Raw genomic sequence first — 19,577 nt, forward strand, 5'->3', positions numbered from 1 at the left:
AGACAATTAATGTCCATTCACTTACAATTAAAAAAAAATTGAAAAAGGAGGGGAAGAGAATGTGAAGATGAAAAAAGTAGCAAGTTCAATAACATGTTTTACAGTTAAACAGCATGGCAAGCATCTGACTCCTTGCAAGTTTAGTAACTGGCTTTAAATTTAGATTCAGAAATGGCAAGTATTTCAGATTGAGCTATAGTGTAAATCTTATGAGTATCTTGGTTAAAAGGCAACATAGGTTTAAATACTGTAGGTCAGCATTTGCATGCTATGTTATGTTTAAATGTACAATGGCAGAAGTTTATACGTTGCACTAAATTGTGATTTGCTTGAATAAGTGCCATTAAGTCAGTATTGACTCTTGTTGACCATAAAAATAGATTTTCTTCATCTTGGGTTTTTAGTCTTTCAATAGTAAATTCATTTCTATTATAACTGAATCCATCCACCTTGCTATTGGTCATCTTCTTCAACTTCTCCTTGTATAAGGGACTTCTCAAAGGAGGTAGATCTTTGCCTAAAATATGCTAGTTTGAGACTTTCAATTGTACCTCAAGTGAAAATTCTGAATCTATTTGTTCTTTAATATATTTGTATATTTTCCTGACTGTACAATGGTATCCTCAAAGAGGTTATATAAATAACAAGAAAAAAAAATCAAGGAAACAGTTGGTCCACTAAAGAGAGAAGATGGCAAGGAAGTACCAGGCAACAGAGAGAAAGCAGAACTGCTTAACTCATTCTTTGCATCTGTCTTCACGCAAAAAGAAACTATAGCTCAACCTAGCAAAAACACAACTGTAAAAGACAGACCAGAAATAAATATTAAAATAAGCAACAAAAATAGTAAGAGAACACCTGTCTGATCTTGATGAAAACAACTCACTGGGGCCTGATGGATTACATCCCAGAGTTTTAAAGGAGCTGGCAGAGGTCATCTCAGAACCACTGTACCATATCTTTCAAAAATCCTGGAGCACCAGGGAACTACCAGAGGACTGGAAAAGAGCAGATGTGGTTCCCATCTTCAAAAAAGGGAAAAAAACAGACCCAGGAAACTATAGATCAATCAGCCTAACATTAATGCCCGGGAAGATACTGGAAAAGATAATAAAAAAACAGATATGCCAACACCTAGAAACAAGTAAAGTAGTAACTTGCAGTCAGCACGGGTTTGTTAAAAACAGATCATGCCAAACCAATCTTATTTCATTCTTCAACATCATGACTAAATTAGTAGCCCAGCGAAATACTGTGGACATAATATATTTAGATTTCAGCAAGGCATTTGACAACGTAGACCACAACCTACTTCTTGGTAAGCTAGAAAAAAATGCAATAGATAGCACTACCATCAGATGGACTCGCAACTGACGACAAACTGAACTCAACAAGTAGTCCTTAATGGGTCTAAGTCTAATCTAAACAATCAACCAATGGAGCATGTTGCCCTCAGAAGTTGTAGGAGTGCCATCACTTGAGACTTTCAAGAAGAGATTGGATTGCCATCTGTCAGAAATGATGTAAGGCAGGGGGTTGGACTAGATGACCTACAAGGTACCTTCCAACTCTGATCATCTGTTAATCTGTTAAGTTCCAGCATCAAAGTTCTAAAGTATCAGAGTTCTTTTGAATTTGCTACAACTTTTTATTTCTGTCTTGAGCACAAAGTCCAGAGCAGTTTCCAAACAGAAACAAAGCTGGACTTATTCTTTAAAGCAGTCAATTTTGCCATTTCTACTAGCTCCATCACTTTTTCCATCGAATCTTCTCTTGTGGGGCTTGATATACCTTTCCATTCCTGTGCATATTCTCTCTGCGTTCAACATATACAATAACAAAATTCTAATCCTTAAAAGAAAAAACTTCAGGTTTCAATTTTATATTAGTTATGTAAATCGAAAAGCATTTTGACATGAATCTGAGCCCAATATTTCTTTGCCTTATTACACCAAAAATGATAAAAAGTACCTTCTTTAGAATTACATTTCCAATGTAGAGTACATTTGAAAGACCTTTATACATCTTCAGCAAATTTTTACAATCTATAATTTTCTAAAAGGAGAGGAAAAAAGTAAAAAAGTCAAGGCTGTAATTTTATTTTGTACTTTATTGCACTGAAAAACATGGGAAGTCAAAGCTTTTTTTTTCTTTCTGTCCTTATCCTATACCGGTAGTCCTCGACTTATGACCACAATTGAGCCCAACATTTTGATTGTTAAATGAGACCTTTGTTAAGTGAGTTATGCCCCATTTTATGACCTTTCTTTTGCCACAGTTGTAAAGTGAATCACTGCAGTTGCTCAGTTAGCCACATGGTTGTTAAGTGAATCTGGCTTCCTCATTGACTTTGTCAGAAGGTCACAAAAGGGAGTCACATGGCCTCAGGACATTGCAACCATCATAAACGTGAGTCAGTTGCTAAGCATCTGAATTTGGATCACATGACTGTGGGGATGCTGCAATGGTCTTAAATGTGAAAAACAGTCATAAGTCCCCTTTTTCAGTGCTGTTGTAACTTTCAATGGTCACTAAGTGAACTGTGGTAAGTCAAGAACTACGGACGTCTCCCCCTTTCTTATCCTTTCCCATTTCCTTATTATTGTTTACTTTCATTTGTATTTAACTCTATATATTACTGTTAACCTTCTCATCACTCCTTGTCACCCATCCCAGGGGTGGGATGCTACCGGTTCTGTCCAGCTCTATAGAACTGGTAGCTCTGAACAGCAGCAGACACTGAACTGGTTCTGTGTTTGCTGCTGTTTGACTCACCCGCCCGCCCGGGCTCTTACCTGACCTTTATTTCCTGCTTTTTCAACCTCAGCTGCTTTGCATGGCACAGCTAAAGTTGAAAAAGCAGGAAAAAAGAGGCTTTTCAAACTCTGCACACCTGCGCGCAGCACTTTTCAACTCTCTGGGTGGCACAGCTTAGGTGTTTTTTTTCACGTGTAGGTGCAGGACGTAGTCACTGAACTGGTAGTAACACTGGCTGAATATCACCCCTGACCTATCCCCTCCCACTTGTGACTGTACGACTGTAACTTTGTCGCTTGTATTCTTATGATTTATATTGTTTCCTAGTATGATTTGATTGCTTGTTGTACCCTATGACTATTATTAAGTGTTGCACCTGATGATTCTTGCCTCTTGAGGAATTTATCTTTTCTCTTATGTATACTGAGAGCATTTGTACCAGGGGTGGGATTCAATTCTTTTTTTACTACCGGTTCTGTGGGCATGGCTTGGTGGGCATGGCAGGGGAAGAATACTGTAAAATCTCCAGTCAGAGGTGGTATTTGCCGGTTCTCTGAACTACTCAAAATTTCCGCTACTGGATCTCCAGAACTGGTCAGAACCTGCTGAATACCACCTCTGATATAGACACATAATAGTATCTGAATATCTTTTCCAAGGCCTTTGTTGTAGCCTCAATCAAGGGCGGGGAACTATGGCCCTTTTATGACTTCTAGACTTCCACAGGTCATAAGAGGGCCATAGCTCACCACTCCTACTTAAGTGCTAGGGTATTTCTTGACTGCTGGATGCTTTATTGTTAAGCTACTAGTAGCTAAATATCACTTCTAAGGCTGATTGTTATATATACTGCAATTAGCTTCGTCTTCTTTACATTTAATAATGGCATTAATTTTCAATTATATTCCTTGAATTATACTAGTTTGCAGATCATTTGCTGATACCACACTAGATCCTTGCCAAAAGGTGATCATATACAGCACTCTCAATAGTGTAATCAGCAACAGTCTGGTAATTAATCTTTCTTCCTCCAGTTTTAAATCTATGTTCATCTTCCAAACCAGTTTGCCTTGCTACATAACTGAGCCTTGTGGTGTGTGATGATTAGTGGCTCGGCCTGGTGGAAGTTCTGTTGGCACGGGTAGGCATATGGAGTGACAAAAAGTGGGAAACACCTAAGTTGTGGCCTTGAAGAGTAGCTGTGCTGTCACGTGGGCTGATGAGCTGACCTAGTTGTTAGATTTAGAGATAATATTCCCATTGGTCCAGGCTGGTATATAGGTATTGGGGACTGGAACCTGGAGGACAAGGGCATTCTCAGTTGCTGGGGGGACATGTTGCTTGTCCCACTCAAAATTGGAGATGAGTGGAAAAAGTGGAGAGAAAAGTTGGAGACAGAAATTATATGAAAATGCAAAGCCGTTGGTAGTTCCTAGTTGAGGAGGAAGAAGAAAGGTCTATGGATGGCTTTTCCTGGAAGAAGGGAAATGAAAACCCAGAGAGAGGATATCTTCACCCAAGAGCAGAGGTCTCCAAAACTTGGCAACTTTAAGACTTGTGGACTTCAACTTCCAGAATTCTCCAGCCAGCTATGCTGGGAGTTGAAGTCCACAAGTCTTAAAGTTGCCAAGTTTTGGAGACCTCTGCTTTTAACTTGCTGGACAACTTCACGCCAGAGAAGGGGACGAAACTCTTGCTCGAGTTGGCCCTTTCCTGAAAACGGCAAAGACTTGGTGTGCTGCTCCTCAGCGTGCTGGGTATGGCCTGGCCCCAAGGAAGGCGGCTTTCTCTGTGAGGGGGAGGCAGGCGTGATTCCGGGTGAAACGTGGAGCGAGGGCTTGGAGACTCATTTGATTACCTCAAAGCAAATCACCTGTTTCCTCCGAAAGCCCTTCAAACAAAGTAAGCCTGTGCGGTTCCATCTCCTGGGGCTGCCAGAGCCCTGCCCACCCTAACACACACGTCCACAAGTCTTAAAGTTGCCAAGTTTGGAGACCCCTGCCCAAGAAAGGAAGGGGCTCATCAGTTTTGGGCAAAGACCTAGACTCTAAGGAAGAACTGGGCAGAAAACCCCAAGAACAGTGGTGGGATTCAAAAAATTTTTTACTACCGGTTCTGTGGGCGTGGCTTGGTGGGAGTGGCAGGGGAAGGATGCTGTAAAATCTCCAGTCAGAGGTGGTATTTGCCGGTTCTCCAAACTACTCAAAATTTCCACTACCGGTTCTCCAGAACTGGTCAGAACCTGCTGAATATCACCACTGCCTGAGAGAAATTCTTTCCTCGTGGAAAGAACCACAGGTAGTCCTCAACGTATAACCATGATTGAGCCCAAAATTTCTCTTGTTAAGTGAGACATTTCTTAAGTGAGTTTTGCCTCCTTTTATTACCTTCCTTGCCACAGCTGTTAAGTGAATCGATGCAGTTAAGTTAGTAGCACGGTTGTTAAGTGAATCTGGCTTTCCCATGGACTTTGGGGATGGTCAGAAGTTCACAAAAGATGATCACATGACTTGGGGACATTGTAACCATCAAAAGTCAGTTGTCCAGTGACTTAATTTTGATCACATGATCATGGGGATGGGATGGCGCAATGGTCGTAAATGTGAAAAACAGTCATAAGGCACTTTTTTTTCAGGGCCATTGTAACTTTGAATGTGCCATTGCAACTTTGAACGGTCACTAAGCAAACTGCTGTAAGTTGAGGACTACCTGTGTATTCAGCTGAGCAGATCCAGGAGAAAGTCATGCTGCGCTGACCATGCTACGGTAAACCCAGCTAGTTCCTTTCTTTTCACTCTCTCCTAATAAGCCCATAAAGGAGGGAGAAAGAAAAGAGGAAGAAGCAAGAGAGCTAGAAAGGGATGGTCTCTGGGAGAAAGATTTAGAAGGAAGTCTTAAACTAGGCAAACACCAGGATTGCCATGGTGGTGCCGTGATTAGAATACAGTACTGCAGACTACTTCTGCTGCCTGCTGGCTGCCTGCAGTTCAAATTTCACCAGGCTCAAAGTTGACTCAGCCTTCCACCCTTCCGAGGTGGTATAAATTTTGCGGGCCAAAATGCTGACTCTATAAACCGCTTAGCGAGGGCTGTAAAGCACTGTGAAGCGGCATATAAGCCTAAGTGCTACTGCCATTGCTATTATGTTGCATGAACCTATTATAAATACCAGCTGTAAATATGTTCAGCATAACAAGCAGAAAAGCCTCTACTGTCTTTTGGTGTCACCCTTGCAAATCAATGTATACCTTGATTGAATAGGTAAAGAACATATTTAATATTGCTCATTCACTGGCCAACCTGGAGTCAATGTCATTCACCATCTTCTGTCCACATGATAGTATTCTTGTCTACGGGGTTTGCACGAGAACAATAGATGCTAGAGGTTCTCATTTTCCTAACATTCCAAGCTTAATATGATTGACTCTAGAAAAAACATTTGTCAGTGAAGCCAATTTGGGCTTATTTTTGGCATTCTTCGTCATTTTCTCTGGCATGAATTAGCAATAACATTTCTTGTTTATTCTCTTTTTCTGAAACCAGCTTAAACATTTTGCATTGCATTTTCCATTTAGAGTCCCAATATATTTTGATGATTGTGAGCATTAAAATAACAACTGACAGGTTTGAGCCATAGTGTAAATCTTATACCAATCAGGAATTAAGTTAATTTTGTTTTGATGGTGGGACTTATTAACTAACTGTTGGGCTTTAATGTGTCATATTTTGTGTAAATATATATTGGCAGAAGTTCACATTGGGCTAAATCATTATACTCTCTGTTTTGATTTAGCATAATATGTAAACCTTAACATAAAGTATAGGTTTATGCTTTAATCAATGCCGGGTTTCAAATAAACCCAGCACCGATTCACCAAAAATGTGAGCGCGCACCCATACGCACACTTCCGCACATGTGCGACTTTTGCCGTGCGACTTTTGCCATGTGGCAAGGATCAACAAGGCAGCCTTTTGGGGTCTGCTTTCCTGCATCTCTGCTCTCCAGGGCACTGGAAAATGCTGCAGCACAGAGAAGCAGAAGCCATGTTGAATGCTGTTTCTCTCAGCCACAGCGCTTTCCAGATGGGACCCAAAGCAGTGGCTCACAGCTCCTAAATTATAGCAAGGGCAGCAGAAGAGAGAAGCAGCTGCCAACCCGGAGACCACATGAAGTGTCTCCGCAAGCAAAGCCTTGGTGGCAAGAGAAGGAAGAAGAAGCTGCAAGATCTCCGCTGCAATGCTTTCCAGGTGGATCTTCTTAACCATCCGGTCCATTCCCAAACCACTTTGGACCTCCTATGCCCACGTCCCCCTTTCGGTCCTTTGGCCTAGTGCAGCCGGCCGCAAGCCAAATAAATTGTTTCAGCCCGCGGGGCTCTCGTTTGAGGCCAGAGAGGGGCAGTGGCATGCAGGTGGAGGCCCGGGGTAAGGCTAGAGCCAGGGAATGGTGCCAACCTGAGGTGAAGGGCGAGCGGATGGCATGTTTACCTTTGGTGACCCCAGAGCAGGTGAGGTGCGGAGGCAAGTGATAGAGGTTAGCTGGTCTGGGCCCCATGGCAAAGGAAAGATATATAGGGCAGGGTGGGGTTGGATGGAATGGGCAGGGTGGGCGGGGCCATCCAGTGATACAATTGGTTCTATAAGAGCACGCTTCGCACAGCACAGCACTCAAAGACCTCCCTCAATGTCAGCGCTGGTGAGATAAGCTGGGTTTTTTAGCTCAACTGGGGTGCAGCAATCCGCTCTGCAGTGTGAATCAGCTGAGCTGAAAAACAAGAGAATTTAGGACAGGAAAGGTGAGGGTGGGGACTGGTGGGTTTTTGCTGGTTCTCCAAACTACTCAAAATTTCTGCTACCGGTACACCCGAACCAGGCCTGAACCGGCTGAATACCACCTCTGGCTTTAATATGTTTTATTTTAATCAATAATTATGGTAAGACAAACCATAATATATATAACGTATTAACCAAGTTTAATAAATCACAGTTGGCTTAATTCATATAATGCTTCAAATCATGATTTGCAAGGCACATTGTAGCTCAACAGGACATGTGAACTTCAGTAGAGCTATAGAGAGAGAACCAATATACTGTTGAGGATAGGTGGTTATGCAATACAGAAAGAAAGACAGGTAACAATTGATCCTTTTACTTTGTGAGTCCTGAAGAGCAGGATTGGTCTACTTCTTCTGCCAACCCCGTGGGAGAACAACCTAAACATTTTGGTTTAACATTTAATCTCTAATTTTGAGCTTAAGCAGTAGCCGTGGGTCTTCTTGTAAGCCCACTGACTGCAGATCACCAGTGTCTGGCTCCAAGAAGAATCAAATTGCTTTCCAGAAAATTACATCAATTCAGATTATGAAATAACAAATCCAGAAAATGGGGCATAATCTACCGTAACAGGTAATTCTATACTTATCCTAATCCAAAAATCCAGCATCAGTCTCCAGTTCCCTTAAAGGGAGGCGTATAGTAAACAAAGTGAGAAAAGAAGGAAATTCCTTTCCTTCACATTTCACCTATCACATTTACCAGGCTGGGATGTTTATCGCCCATCCCATTTACCAAACAGATGTTTGGTTTTGGAGGTTTACTCTTGCAGAAAGGATGGCTTCCAAGCTGCCTTGCAAACAGGGGTGGGTTTCTACCAGTTCTGTCCACCTCTGTAGAACCGGTAGCTCTGAAGAGCAGCAGACATAGAACCAGTTCTATGTCTGCTGATGTTTTTGCCCACCCACCCATCCGGGCTCTTACTTGACCTTTATTTCCTGATTTTTTTCAACTTCAGCTGCCATGCGAGGCACAGCTGCAGTTAAAAAAGCAAGAAAAGAGGGCTGTTTCAAAGGCTGCTTCTCGGCAAGCAGAGGGCTAATGACGATTAACAGGTGCGCGGCTCACAGCGGGATGGGAAGCTCGTAAATCCCGAACCAGTAGTTAACCCTGTTGTATCCCACCCCTGCTTGCAAACCAATATATTGCAGACTACAACCCATCTAAGAGGAGCGCATTGACACCTACTTGGGAAGGAATTACTATTTTAAATGAATTTAAATACCGAATAAGAATTAAAGCAAACAGGAAGCATCATATAACGTAGGACTAAATAGCTATTTGGTGTGCTTGAGGCAGTCATTATTTTCCTTAATAATATGCGTCAGATTGCCTTGTGGAAGTTTGTAAATATGCCATTTCCCTTAGGGTGTCTTACCACTTCAACCAACACACGTCTAATGGAAAAAGGTTCAGAAATAAGATCAACCAAAGCATGGTGGATACTTTGCTTCTAGAAGACAGGGAGCTACATTAACTTTATGAAGGAGTTCCAAACCATTAACAAAGCAACCCCACAAAGCTTGATATGGGCAGGAAAACAATTCTCAATGTAGGACTGTACTCATCCACACATTGTAAGCTATAATTTATAACCATGGTTTATTGAATAATGGGTTTACAGTCCATTAATTACACTATCAATCACATCATATAATCATTAACAGATGATAACATAGGATTCACTGAATATCTAACCTGCACAAGCAAATTAAAAATCCAGTTAGTATACACTACCTATGCTGTGAAACAACAAGAGGAAGCAGTTCTTTAAAATTGATTTTTTTAACTGATATGACCCTTGAGGTCAATTAACAGAATGATTAAAATTCCTAAGATTCTTTGACATCCTGAATCATTGCCATAGTCCCTTCCTCCCTATTATTTTTTTACCCTACTTGGGTTTATATATAAGTACTCATACCTGGAAAGTACCAGATTAAAGGCAATGGTAATACTACATAAGGAGAAGACAAAAGTTACAGAAATCAAGTTCAACTCCAAGACTGGTTTTTTTTTTTTTTTGACTAGACTATACAGTCAGCAGTCACACAAATCTAGGCAAAAGGTTAAAGGGTGTTGACTCTACTGGGCTGTACAGGTAGTTCTCAATTTATCACTGTAATAGAGCCTACCCATCACAGTTATAAAGCAGACCACCCATCTGACCGGCTCAATTTTATGAACTTTTTTTTGCAGTGGTCATAAAATGAATGACCCAATCATTAATGCAAATGTCAGTTTTACACACAAAAAAGTTGTAAAACACAATCATGTGACTGTGGGATACTGCAAATGACTGTAAATGTAAATACCTGGTTGCTAAGCAACTGAAATGCAGACATATGCTTGGGAGAAGGGTAGAAATCAGAATTGGGTTGTAACAGTGGTGGTATTCTACTGGTTCAGCGTGGTTCAAACGAACCACTAGTAAAAAATGTTACCGTTCAGCCACACTGGTATTAAAAAAAATAGTTACCAGTTGTTATTTCTTTTTTCTTTTTCTCTCTTGATGATCAGCTGTTCTGATGATCAGCTGTGCCAGAATCCCCCTCGCTGTCTTACTGCTTTGTCCATGAGGCTTCCCTGAGGTCTAGAGGCCAAAAACGGAGCACAAGGGGGGCATGCAGCACCCTTACGCGCTCCGTTTTTTTGCCTCCTGGGCTTCAGAGAAGCCTCCTGGAAGGCCATTTTGGCTCCCGGTGGGCTTCCCTGAGGCCCAGGAGGCAAAAAAATAAAATAAAAATGGAGTGAGTGGGTGCTGCCCCAAAAAGCCATGCCCACTCAGTCACCTGGCCATGCCTACCTGGCCACGCCTACTGAACTGGTAGTAAAACTATTTGTTTCCCACTCCTGGGTTGTAAGTACCTCCAGGGGCAATCAGTTTCTTTTTTTAATTAAGTTTCCAAATTTTAAAAAACATAAAACAAAACTATACATTATTATAAACATCAAGACATCTTTTGCATTTCCTCACATTACATTACACTAATTACACCCACAGCATACAAGGAAAATCAATACAAAATGTTCTACAGATGGCACCTTCCTCCCGCTAGATTGGCAAAAATGTTTAACTCAGACCCAAATTGTTAGAAATGTGGAAAAGAAAAAGGCATTTATTTTCATACCTGGTAGACATGCCAGGAAGTGAAAAAATATTGGAATACAATGAGATAATGGATAGAAGAAATCAGAATCAGAAAATTGAATTTAATCCGGAAACTTTTTTATTAGGTATAATAACACAAAAATGCAATAAAACAGATAGATATATTATGTTACATATATTAACAGATGCAAGGATTTCATATGCACAACTCTGGAAGGAAAAAAGGGTTCCACCAGAAGGCATGGTTATTAAAAAAAATAATAGACTGTATAGAGATGGACAGGCTAACAATGAAAATAAAAGACAGAGAAGATTCAATTTATTATAGGGCCTGGGATGCTTGGTATGAGTGGTTTAGAAATAAAAAGAAAATAAAATGGCAATTAGGAAAAGAATGAGGGAATATGTAAATATGCAAATATACCATAGAGAAGATTGAGATGTAAGGATAAAAGATATTGATTTATAGTAAGAGCAAGATGCAATGGTAAATACATATGCTGAAAAATGTGAGGCAATCAGTTATAATTTTACCTGTATTCTTCCCTAAGTGAATCTTCACGTGAACTTTCAAGTGAATCTTATGTCAGCTGCAACAAGGCCTTCAGACAACTTTTATTTGATCCATTACATGTGTTTTAGAATCAACTCTCATTTGGCTAAGGGAGATATTACTACATGAAGAAATAAGAGAGATATTGCAACATGAAGCAACCTGGAATGATTGGCAGGGCCTGTGGGAATGGATGCTATTCAATGGTGGGATTCAATTTCTTTTACTGCCGGTTCTGTGGGCATGGCAGGGGAAGGATACTTAAAATCTCCAGTCAGAGGTGATATTTGCCGGTTCTCCGAACTACTCAAAATTTCCAGTACCCATTCTCCAGAACTGGTCAGAACCTGCTGAATATCACCTCTGGTGGTATTACAATGAGAGCTAGAATACTTCTCCTCTCCAGCCCCACCAGATGTACTGGACAGCATGGTTGGTTCCTCCCTGGGGCAGGCTGCAGTTTGTACAAGTTACAAGAAGTCAAAACCGAGTCCAGACAACGTGTCATTGGGAAGCATCTCATCCAGCTAAAGTGACTGGCCCTGCTCCAGAAGGTGATACAATAGTTTTGTTTTTTAGATCAGTTAATTCATGTGTTAGTTATCTCTGGTTTGATTTTATTTATTTTGATTTTATTTATTTATTTATGTATTTATTTTCACTTTTTTAAAAACTGCCCATCTCCTTCATAGAAGGATTGTGTGTGTCGGGGGGGGGGGGTGTACAATAAAATTCCTGTTATGCTCTGTAGGGGAGTGCCCATGAATTAGATTTGGAAGTTACCATATCATGCTGGAAATATATTACATCTATTCTAGCCTAGATTTCCAACAGATTTGAGTTAAATTTGAAGTACCTGAATAATATAATAATACCGAAAGTGGCTTTTGTGTGTCTACCTGGAGGGAAGGCTTCGTCCATATATAGCTGTATAGGAACTGGACATTGCACAAAGACCTGTTAAGTTGAGTCACCCTGAGGTTTGATCTGAATTTTCTAAAGCCTGGGACTTCTCAGTGGCAGCAGCAATCTTATGGAATTTTCTCCCACCTTCTATTCCAGTGATGGCTAACCTATGACACTCGTGTCACTCATGACACGCCGAGGCACTTTGACTGACACACTTGTTGGTGTGGGGAAAACCTGCACATTTAGAGGCTGCCTGTGCTCTGCTCCAATCCCTGCTCCTTGCTTGTTGCGTGGAGGCATGGTGTCACCGCTGCCACAAGATCTTTGCAGCAGAGAACCAGTTTTAACCGCCATAAACTGAGGTTTGTCAGTTTCATTACCTCAGGAACGCTACAGGAGGAAAGGAGATCCATGAGGTTCATAGCCCTGTAAGGTGGCCTTCCGATCCCCACATCCTGCACCTGCAGCTCCGAGACCAGGGAGACGAGTTTCACAGCCCTGTGTGATCACCCCAGCCCAGTCCGTCATAAACCAAATTATTGATATTTCTTGAAGTGACACACGACCGGAGGAAGGCTATACTTTTTCCCGATTTTCGACACACCAAGCTGAAAAGGTTAGCCATCACTGTTCTATTCCATTCACTTGTTTTGTTGATTGGTTGGTTTTTAGATATTTTAAATATTTTTAAAACCTGCCTTTTAGTCATTCCACCATTGTGGCAGTGCTTCTGTTTAACCTGCTGTGGTTTGGGTTTTTTTTTGCCTATATGCTGCATTTTGATTAGGTATTATGGAGAGTTTCACAAGATTAGCATTTGTCCCAAAGGTACTTTTTCAAGAGGCAACAGGCCTTTCTTGTTTTTCTTTGAAGACCTTTCCCTTCTCATCCAAGAAGCTTCTTGAGAGCTGAGAAGCGAAAAGTCTTCAAAGAAAAACAAGAAAGTCCCGAATGCCTCTTGAAAAAGCTCCTTTGGGACAACGAATGACCTGGATCATTCAGAATCTCCATAAAACAAGATTGGCATTGATTTACTACGATGTATATGCTACCCCGTCGCTTGGAGTAGAGCTCATTTGATGAGTGAGCAGCGGAGGGAGAAAAATGCAGTATAATTAAAAGAGCCGTTTCAGAAACTTCGGCGCCCAAAGCTCATTTTTTCGGCCACCTGTCCAAGAAACCTGAGCAAAGGCTGCTGGCTGCTTGACGTCCAAGAAACACGTGCGGAGGCGACTCAGCAAAGGGGAAGGTAAGCAGAGGGAGAAAAAAAAATGACTCACAACTCACTCCGGCCAATCCCAATGGGCGGATTCTGCAAGGCACCGCAGGGCTGGGCTACGCCAGAGCGGGAAGCACCTCGGCCGCTTCTATTCTCTCTAGCGTAGTTGCTGGTTACCTTCTGGTGCGCCGGGTGCAGGAAGGAGGCGTCCGGTCTCCCTCAGGGCGGCGAAGTGAGCGCAGTCCCTCTTTCGTTTCGGACCCAGCGGAAGCCCTGCGGAACTTGGTGGGAGGTGTCCTTTTCAGTACTGGAAAGAGCGGCCGCTGCCAGGTTAGTGCCTCTCGTTAACTGAGGGCGAGGCAGGTTGTAAATCGCAGAGTTTCAGGCTACTGTTCCGACTTCCCGGCTGTTTTCAGCGTAGGGATCGCATCGGTGGGACGGTACGATTTATTTTATTTATTTTATTTTATTTATTTTATTTATTTATTATAAGATAGCAGGCATAAGTATAAGCATGGTTATGAATACATGAAATGGGTACATATAAGAAAAATAAAAAGAAACAACAGGACAGGGATGGTAGGCACGTTGGTGCGCTTATACACACCCCCTACAGACCTCTTAGGAAAGGGAGTGAGGTCAATAGTAGACAGTCTAAGGTTAAAGTTTTGGGGGTTTGGGGAAGAAACTACAGAGTCAGGTAGAGTATTCCAGACATTGACCACTCTGTTGCTGAAGTCGTATTTCCTGCACTCAAGTTCGGTGCGGTTTACCTTGACTTTGTATAGACACATGTCCCAGGTAGCGCCCAGGCAGCGAGTAAGGATGCTGGATTTATGGAGCAGGTGGCCAAATCCTGGGAGAAGCGAGAGCCCAGCGAGCGGTTCGTTGGGTTCGCTTTTGCTTAATCAAGCTCCACTGACTGGATTCTCTTCCTAGGCAAAGCCTTCAGTCAACAATCCGCTCTCCAACAAAGGTTGCAGCTTGACCTGGTGTGCGGGCTACATCCGTGACTTGGGTGGGAGCTGCTGTGGGATTGAGGGACGTCAGGAGACAGGGATGTGCGCGCTGTCCTGTCCCGGAATCGCTTTCGCGGTACCCTTAGCAGCAAAGCTTTCCTGGCGCTGGTTGTCTCCAGATGTCCTTCGGCTTCCGGGTTGGTGTTAAAACTGGAGGATGCTAAGTAGAAAGACTGACCCTAACGAGTAACTTAGCAGGTGTGTGTGGGGGGAAACCTTTTGGTAAACTCAGGTTCGGGTGGAGTATTGGTTTGGCCGCCTTGTTACTGTTCACATGTAAACGATAAAGAGTCCGATTGCGCTCATCCTTAGCAGGAATTTTGCCTGGATTTGCATAGCGCGCTACAATGGATAGTTTGTATTTAAACGTATTGTGGCAACCAGGCCTCTCCGTCAAGTCTTTTTTTGTTTTTAACGTGGTTTTAGTTGTGCAGACATTGGCGATCTGCAACGTGCACGCAGTGTTTGTAAACCCGTATTTAGTAGGTTGTGTGAACTGTTGGAGAAGAAATTTGTTGCCTCAAGGCTTCCTGGTGCTGGGCATTCATACCCCAAAGCGACCCCGTTGGAGACAATGATTTCCCCCACCCCCACCCCACCCCACCCCACCCCGGCTTGTGAAATCGCTCGTGCCGTAGGTGCTTTAAATAGTTGTTCTGGCCGTTGCCTGGGACCAGCCATTCACACGCTACCTTGTCCTGACCGGGTCAACAACGTGGCGGCTTGAGCTCCCGGGGAAAGGACGCCGCGAGTTCCCCAAACTGATGTTCCTGCCTGCTATAAGGGTCGTTCGCCTGTCCGGGAAAGGCGACGCGGGAAACGGGCACAACTCGCTTGCAAAGTGGAACGGGCCGGTTTACGGACGGCGTCCTTTCCTTCTCCAGCCCCCCGTTTCTTCTTCTTCTTCTTCTGGGTCCGTGAGCTACCTTGGTTTGTTTTGCGTGAACCCCGTGCGCCGTGTGAAAGATGATTTTAAAGACACGCCTCTGCTATCCTAGGCTTCCGTCAGCGATTGCCGGTGAAATTTTTGATCGCGGTCTGCTTCACATTTTCTGCACCGGCGTCTTCCGATTTGGGGTTTTGTCATCTCCCGATAGGGCGGAAAAAACATCTTCCTGAAACGTTGCGTAGTAAGTAGTGTTTTGAATGAATCAAAGGTATGATTCAGTCAAAAGCAGTTTCCTTCCCCTTGTGGAGGGCCACCCGTTAAGGGGTATTATTTTCTGCATTGCACAAAGATTTCAATGCTTGTGATTTTATCTGGTGAGAATTGGGAGGCTCGTTTTACACCATATCTGTGAAGCATATCATTTGGGATTTTTGTGTATTTAGCCAATCAGATATGAGCCAGATGTCACACTAAGGGTGAATTTTAATTTAAAAAGAAAGGAATCTTCTGGAATATTAAAGGGTAACGTGTTTCATTTATTTTATATTGCTGTAGTCTAACACAACGTTCAGGAAACTAACTTGATCACTTTTGTGCATACTCTCAAGTTCAGCCCTTCTGCTCAGTTCTAAGATTTGCTCAGAAAACTACTAAGGGTTAATTTTTTTTTTTTTTTTGGTGCTTTCATGAAATTCCAGCCCTTGTAAATGAAAGAATGTATATTATGGGGAGGGGTGAAAACTCTGGCCTGACCAGTTGAATTACTAGAGTGGAAAACTCTTTAATGAAACAGGTTTGAAAAATCCCCCTAGGATTTATCATGCTAATGGACTGTTTGAAAAATTCTGCACCTAGCTGAAAGTCTAAATGTAAAATCCAATTACTTAATTAAAAGACTAATAAAATGGACTAACAAATCTAGTTTGTTCAGCTGCTGCTCTTTATCTCCTTCAGTAATAATACTTCACTGAGTAAAATGCCTAATAGTGCTGAAGCACAATAAGGCACTCTCCAGATATTCAGATTAATACTCAGAATTATGATGGATGTTAATTCTGACAGTTGCAATCCCAAGAAATCCAGTTTCCCATCTCCCCCCACAAATTGTTTCTAATCTAATCTTTGCATCTGTTTTTCTTATTATCAACAAAAAGCTAGTATGACTTGTAGTTTTGTAATATTAACTATTAATTAACTAAGTTAGCTTTGAACTTAGGCAAGTCCTGTGATACCTTCTCACAATGTATAACAGATGATATGGTTTGATCATGTGGTGTAATTCTTTAGCTAAAGGGTACTGAACAATTTCATTTGCTCTTTGAGTAAAATGCACATGTTTTTAAAGATAGGTTCATTGTGTGCAATTTATAATTAGACCAAAAAGTGAGACGATGCCTTCAGCATATGTCATGAGGGGTGATGAATTCTCATTTGAGAGGCTAGCAAGACAAAGTAGGTGCGTTGTTTTCCTTGTCACTGATTACATTAAATTCATAATTGAGGGGATGAGGAAGTAAATAGAGTGACACAACCTCTGGATTATGGCTAGGAGGCTGGAAGTCATACATAAAAAGGCCAAAAGTATCACATATTTTAATAACATCCCATGGTTATGGGTAGTCCTCAGCTTACAGCCGCAATTAGAATCTTGGTCTTTGAGTGAAGCGTTGTTAAGCAAGATGCCCATGTGACTGCTTCCCTCATGACTGCAAACCCGGCACTCTGAGTTATGGTTGTTAAATGACTTCCTGGCTGTTACGCAGATGGGAGTTCTGGGTAAGAACTGTGGGATGCTTGGAGGGGGTGGCCCTGGGAGGGTCCATGGGGGAGGGAATCTTTCATTGGGCTGTGAGAACAGAGCTAAAAACCCTGCCCTCTAAGGGGAAATCCTTTGTTGGGTTGCAGGATGATTGATTAAAATTCTGAAGATTTAAGCTCTGTTCTTGCAATGGCTCAGCAGTTAAAGAAGCTTAGCTTGGTAGAAAGCTGACTGTCCAGGTTTGAGACCCAAGTACTACACAATGGGGTGAGCTCCTGTTGCCCCAGTTTCCTGCCCACCTAGCAGTTCGGAAACATACAAATGCGAGTAGATAAATAGGTACCACTTTGGTGGGGAAGGTAACAGCGTTCCATGCACCATGGCATATAGTCATGCTGGCCACACGACCACAGAAGGGTCTTCACACAACAGTGGCTCCTTAGACTAAGAAACTGAGATGAGCACTGCCCCCCTAGAATCAGATATGACTAAACAGGGGAAACCTTTACCTTTTACCTGCAGCTCAGTGAAGGTTTCCCTTCCTCCTGCGCCTCCCCCCCGCCCCCGCCTCCACCCCGGGGATGGGAAGGGAGGGAAAATCCTTGTTCTCCTGGAAATCTCATCTTGATGCCAAGCAGGGATTCCCTCCTGGAAGGTAATCCCTTTGCTCTCAAAGCACTGTCCTGATTGGATAGAATCTCAACTCCATGTGAAGCTGAGTTCCCCCTCCCAAACAGGCAACTATTTTAGCAGATGTCCAGAGGCAAGAGGAAGTCCTTTGGGCAAGCAGGTCCAAACCTTCCCTGCTGGCTTCTCCATTGACTTAGTGGGTCAGCCAACAAGGAAGATTGTAAAATGGTGATCACAGGATTGAGAAGCACTTTGGCACTTGGTTGTGAGCTCAAATAGTTTTCCAAGCACCCAGATTATGATCACGTGGTAGGGACCTACACCTACACGGTGCTTTATGGGCTATAAATCACCCTTTCTGAGGTCATCATAACTTCTAATGGTCATTAAATGATTGGTTATAAGTTGAGCACAACCTGTTGTTTCGTTACCTTGATAATAATCTTTCCCACGTGGTATGAGCAAAGCAATGCGGTTTAGGTTTGGCTTAGTATATTGTACGGTACCCAGTCCTTGCAACTTATACAGTTGCAGTTGGTTTAAAAAGTTTTATTTTGTGGGATAGGTGTTCTGACACATGATTTCAGTACAGCATCCAGATAGTCTGTTCACTTCTTCTAAGAGAAAAGGAGTGAAGGTTCCTGTTGAAGCTCTCTGCCTACAGTGTTGATTCAGAGCCATTTTTGGCATTTTATTTCTAGTGGTCTGAACCATTTTGTCAGGAAAGAAGGGTTGATATTTTTCCCATAGAAGTTCCCACCCCCATATCCAAGCTCTGTCAGAATGGTATAAAGAGTTCACCTTCTCTTAAAGTCTCAGAAAGTAGTGATACAGGTGTTATGTCATGCTCCCATGTACTGTACAATTTTTACATGATCATCATCCTTTGGAACGGGGGAGGGAGATATTTATTTTTATATATCCAGTGGTGTTCCCACTTAGGTGACCCCAAGCAGGCACCACATTACTGGCTTCATCGTTATTGGGAATCTAAAGACAGAGGTAGCCGGATGTTATGCAGTGGGGTTCAAGCCCTCTGCCAGGAATTTAATTGACAGATCTTTGAACTTTAGATGGCTATATGCAGTGCAATAGCTTTATTTCAGAAAAAAATATGCAAAATATAAGATGTTTGGAGGAATAAAATCAGTCAGACCTAACTCTAACCCTCTGATTGACTCTGCCAGGCTAATGTTCCTAGTTCCTTAACTGTGAAAGGAGAATTCCACAATGGAATTAGTCCATATATACTTTCCTTCGCTGTATGTTTTTCAAACAGAAAGTGGAAAACCATTGGTTTATGGTTCAATTAAATGGCCCATAAGATTTAATCTGATCTTATGTTACTGGGTCCTGATATACCAGGAACAATTATATATATTTGGGCAAGTACTAACAATAACCAGAATGCATAGGAATGTCATCAGTTTAGACTTTCACCAATATAAGAATCAGAATCAATAATCTTGTTTGTATTGTTTTCCCAGGGAGAAGAAAATTCAGCTGAAATTCTTATGGGTGGGTGTGCAGATCTTGGCTTTATCTTGCTTATAGCACAGCCACAAGTGAAGCCTTTTTTTCACTGTATTATTTTCCCTGTAAACTCAGCTTGTCTCAGCTTTAAATAAAGGAGCAAATTCTTGAAAGTTTGGGAGAACTTCCACCTATTGAATTTCTGGAAGGCCATAGAAGATTTTCTGTGTCATGGTGTCAGGAGAAAGGATGAAAAGGTTTAGACTATTCTTTAAGTGACAGACAAGCTGACAAACTGACTTCATTCATTTTTCAAAGCCCTAAAATGCCCCGGTGGCCCAAATAATGACAATTGAGGACTATTTTTCCTATTAGTTAGAAGTGGGGTTTTAATCATAAATAAATCCTGAAAAATTGAATGGCT

The 19,577-nt window shown here is 42.1% G+C and overlaps 1 protein-coding gene across 2 annotated transcripts in view; it reads left to right on the top strand.

The window, feature by feature from the left end:
- The first annotated feature begins 13,490 nt into the window (after positions 1-13,490).
- Positions 13,491-19,577, top strand: part of ELOVL7 (ELOVL fatty acid elongase 7) — a 53,803-nt gene continuing 47,716 nt past the window's right edge. The window contains exon 1 of one of the 2 annotated variants that reach the window (XM_087927245.1): positions 13,491-13,713. The gene's annotated coding sequence lies outside the window, so the exon portion shown is untranslated. Of the gene's footprint in view, positions 13,824-19,577 lie in introns of both variants that reach the window. The other variant, XM_087927246.1, reaches the window with a different exon arrangement.

This window comes from Pseudonaja textilis, chromosome 2, assembly GCF_049901715.1.
Source record: "Pseudonaja textilis isolate UNSWEBS1 chromosome 2, rPseTex1.2, whole genome shotgun sequence".
Lineage (NCBI taxonomy): Eukaryota > Metazoa > Chordata > Lepidosauria > Squamata > Elapidae > Pseudonaja > Pseudonaja textilis.